Raw genomic sequence first — 5,353 nt, 5'->3', positions numbered from 1 at the left:
GTCTTTTTGCGCGCGGGCTGTTGACTGTTTACAAGCTTAATGGGCCGCATTTTGGTTTTTTTTCATTTGTTTGAAAAAATATTTAATCACCAAAAGATTATATCCCCAAAAGATGTGCCAAGCTCATTTTGGGTTTTTTTTATAAGTTCAAAATGACTTTTTTCATTGTGTCTTCGTACCAAAAGATACATAGGGAAGATGTGACTTAACCAAACAGTCTTCAAATTGCTAAAAAATTGATGCCAAAGCTCACATCGTCTTATGGTTGTCAAGTATACCGAAAGATCTTTAAAAATAAACTTGCCACAAGGCACTTACATTTTAAAAAACGTGCAAATTTAATATCTACGGTTAATCTGCGGTCAGTTATATCATATGCAACTTTAAATTTTTGAAAATATTAAAATTATGCTTTAAAATAAAATATTGTTCATCATTTTCTTCGTTGAGAAGATGAAACAAAAGTGTAAGTTTTGGGTATTGAGTTTTGCAAGGGAATGATAATGCTCGTAGCCTTCGCAACAAGCGCTGGCTGCACCGTTTCGATGCCAATTCCCTCGGTCTCTTTGTCGTGTCTTCCATCAAGGCTGGCCACACCCTTTACGCTACCTCCATTATTAAGTCTATGCTTCGCTCTAGTTATCTCCCCCATATAAAGGCATGAAGTGTCATCGATAGTCACCTTGCCACGTCCGTTGATTAAGGTGACGTTTGATAAATCTGAAAATTCAAATCTAAAAAGTTAAAAAGATATTAAATGTGTCTGGAATCTGAAAAGATACATAAATGCTTTTCTACTTTTTAGATTATCTGAATTCATAAGTTTTGTGTTGGATCAACCCTTTAACATCTGAAATTTATTGATTTTACTATTTTACCCCTAAAACATACTATTTGGAAATGTTGAATTCAATTTGTATTATCTCATAAAAAATAAATTTCAACCACAAAATAATATTAAAACAATACAAATAAAAAAATAATAAATTCATAATTACTAATTAATAAATGAAACGATTAAATTTGAAATATAATTAATGATTATAAAATATTAAAATAATTAATAATTTTTAAAATTTAATGAAATAATTAAAAATCACTAGTTAATAAAAATAATTAATAATTAACACAAGTAAATTTAATAAAAAATAATCAATGTCTAATAAAAGATATTAAAAATTAATGAAATAAGCAACGGTGACGGTGGTGGGAAGACAGGGGAGGGAGGGAGAGAGAGAGAAAGAGAGAGAGAGAGAAAGAGAGAGAGAGAGAGAGAGAGAGAGAGAGAGATGTTGAATGTTTAGGTTTTCTAGGTTTGGGGTTATAAGGGGTAACTCATGTCATTTCCAAAATATTGTAAGGATATTTTGGACTATGCATCGGCTCTGAAATGCGTCTGAGCACGTTAAGAGCCGACCCAAGGTCTTTTATTTTTAAATCTGAAAATAAGATTCAAACCAATTTGAATAGGTTAAACCAAACAAGGGCTGAGGTCTAAAAAATAGCATTTTCATATTCAGACCTCTGAAAAGTGCAATCAAACGCCACCTAAGTAGGTGTTTGGCATCAATGTTGGGAACATCACACTTTTTTTCAAAAAATGGTGCTTATTTTTTGTTTGGAATCAGTGTTGCTACATAGGCATTTAACAGCACTGGTTTTGCTTGATACCAGTGCTGACAACAACATTTTCAACATTGATCTATATTATCCAATGTCCACATTGATGTCACATCATTGCACCACTGGCAACAATACATCATTTTTCTCATAAAATATTGAATTGGGTGTTGCTTTAGACCACACTTTCCCAATTTCCAAGGCATGGGTTTTAAACAAGAGGGCATTGTTTGAAGTGCCGCTTTCTCTGATATGGCACCTACGTGACACCATTTTCTCATAAAACAACATAAATGCCAAACACCCACCAAGTATTGCGGACTTTCGCAAATGGCTATTTTTTTGTATCGTAAGTGGTCTCTTCGGATTTAGACCTAGAGTTCTGGACCACTCAAACTATCGTGGAAATTACTTCTCGCCAAAATGTTGTACCAAAACAAATATTATAAAGCTGAAGAGATGATGGATTTCGAATTTCAAGTTACCTATGAAAGCTCATATAATTACTGCTAGGTTTAATGCTTTTTTAATCAAAATTTTGAATGCTAGAAATCCCTTTTTGATCTTTATAGTGGTCTTGTCATTTCTTATTATCATTTTCTTTTAAAACTAGAGAATGATCTCGTACTAAGTACGGGGTAACTAAATATGTGTATAATTTAACTTAAAGTTTACTATATCAAAAATTAAATAAAAAAAAACTAATATGGGTCTTGCATCTTTATAATTGACAATCTATTCTGACCTATTTTATTTGAAAACCATTATTAATTTATGTTTTTTTAATTTGATTTAAGATATTAAATGATATTTTATTCGTAAACAATAACCCACTTTATTTGGTATTTACTATTTATCTAATAAATCTATTTTGAGTTATTTATTTTGAAAAGTTAAATCAGGTTGCTTCCTAAAAGTTAAATCAAGTTTGTAATTAATAAAGTATTTTCTTTTTGAAAAAAAAAATCATTTAAAAAAAACGTGGGTTTATGGTAATCTTTTAATGGATCCCACCATTTGTATTTAATAGACTATGGGTAAACATGTGTTAAGCTAATAAATAACTATCTATTAAGAATGTTTAGGAGTGAAACTACCCACTTTTTGAATCATATTTATTGAATTAATAGGATGCCATGTGTCTAAATGGTGGTAGTGGGCTGTGGGATTTAAAACAACTTATCAGAAAATGTCATGTGTTTAGCTTTCTGAAAAAATGAGAAAGCCAAATGTCTAAATCTAGGCACGTGAAATCTAATACATATATATATATATATATATATACCTACCCCCACCATTTAGGCACATGAACTTCTAAAAAAATGCCATGTGCCTAGATTTCCAAAAAAATGAGAATGTCACGTGCCTAAATGGTGGGGGTAGGTATATATATATATGTATTAGATTTCTTATCAAGTCTTATCACTCCTATCTCTTATACGACTATTTAATTCCGTAATGTGGCGCATTCATCGTGTTACTGTCCCGGCCATATCCGATGATGCCCGGCCTAGTACAGTTGCCTACAAATGTTGTGCTTGATAAATGTGCCAATTTCAGCAATACTTGGATTCAACATTAGTTGAGAAAGAGATAAGGGAGAAGAAGAGATATGGTTTATAGGACCGGATAGGGAACCGTTATGGGGTCAGCTTTCGGGTCGAAAAAAAAATAAAAAATGGCCACAAACCGTTGTTCGATCCAATGGTTCAACCACACATGTCAGTGGTTTGTTGACTAAATAAACGGTTATTTGCCAAAAAAACAGTTTTGGGGTGAAATGAAATCAGTTAGGTGATTAATTCCCAGCTTTCTGGTATAGTCTTGCAAACCATGGATTAAACTTCTTAGGAAAAGGGATGACATCCAAAGGGCATTTGTGTCTTTTCGCATGCCACTAAATGTCTAGTTAACGGTATGTACTAATTTGGCATATTTTGGAAATTTAGGTACCAAATTGGCATATTTTGAAGTTTGGGGACCAAAGTGAGACTAGACCCAAAGTACATGGTATTAATATGCATATTTCCTTTTTTTTTATATAAAAACATGGGAGGTTAATCAAAACGGAGTTTGGATCTCCTACATAGTGCGTCCTACACACGTTTTTGAATATCCAATCGTATGATTCCATATAAGCATCCAATTATGTGCAAATGTCGTACGTGTAATGAATGTTAATAGACGTTAAACACCCTTCTAACCTTTTCATATTAAACATTAAAAAAATAAGCAAAAAAGAAAGACAGAATAGTATGAACAAATTTATCATTTACCCATAAGAGATGTGAGGGAGAGGGGTTCCCGTAAATCCCGTCTTTTTCCCAATTCCCTCCCTGCCTCCACTAGTACCACCATCTACTCCACCATCTTCTAATCCGTTGGTACCACCAATTTCAATAGTTATTACCTCTCCTCTGACGGGTAATGGTACCATAGGAAGAACAATTTATCCTCCGCCCAACAGATGCTACACTGTCTCACTACCTCCCAACCACTCCCTCCTTAAGCATGGTCCAACTCCGTCTAGTTGAAGACTTCCTTTATTTTTCTCAATTGATCTCTCATCTGTCACCACTTTCTTTATAGAGATAGAAACAAAACTCATAAATAATAATTATATTACATTTGTAAATCTACAATTTGGCATAGTGGGAAAGAACTTGGGAGTATCAAATTGTTTATGTACAAGCATTTTGATTTGATAGTGAGATTGATATTGAATTACTTGTTCTTTCTACAAAATTATCATCTTTTATTTTTTATATTTTTAAAATGCAAATTAAGATGGTTATTTTCTTCTTCTTCTTCTTTTTTAATGTTTGTTTGGAAATATCAAACAGTTTATGGTGAGTGGAACGATGGGTATGGGAAACAAAATGGAATGAGGATTTGAGGATCATCCAATTCACCAACCATGTGCTTGTGGGGTTGTGAAAATTAACAGTAGAAAGCTGTAATGGTGAATAAAATGATGGTTCTAGGAAACCAAAAAAGTCAAAATGTCCCAAATGGAGAATAATGGGAGAAACAAGGAAAAGTAGAGGTGGTGGCAATCTAGCAGAATAGAGAACACCCACTTAATAATAAATCTTTTAAAAGACCACTGGATGCGTTTGTTTATGGTGGCCCAAACAACCCATGATGCATGCTTAGTAAAAATTTGCTCGATTATCATAAAAAAATTGAAGTTTCATAGTATTGCAAGGCAGATCGAATTAAAGCTAGTTAATGTTTTTTAAAGCCCAAATACAAAATTTCCATTCAATAGATAGGGGTACATTTTAAGACAAAATATATGGTGACGTAGTTGATTGAATGTAATAATAAATACACATTGTTAAACATGAAATTCTATTTTAATAGACAGAAATAAATAAAAAAATAAACAGATTTTAACATGATTGATTGAAATTTAGATTTAATGTAATATCATCAAGATATATAAAACATAAATCGGACTCATTTACGTGTCCATGTATCCATTTTGAATTCGATTAATATATTAAATTTTGTATAAAATTAGCATAAATTTACAAAAATTAAATATGAAGCAAAAGATAAACTATAAATAGAAAGAATAGGGTTACATAAATCCCAATTCTACCTCAAAATAAATATGAAAAAAAAACCCTACTCCAAAGACAAATTCATGGTTATGAGGTCAATAATGGTTAAATGGATATCCAAATCCGATTTAAATAATGGCATTCAAACGTTGATAAAACGAATT

This window comes from Nelumbo nucifera, chromosome 2 (assembly GCF_055504915.1).
Source record: "Nelumbo nucifera cultivar China Antique chromosome 2, China Antique-T2T, whole genome shotgun sequence".
NCBI classification, from domain to species: Eukaryota; Viridiplantae; Streptophyta; class Magnoliopsida; order Proteales; family Nelumbonaceae; genus Nelumbo; species Nelumbo nucifera.
This window is presented reverse-complemented; position numbering follows the sequence as displayed.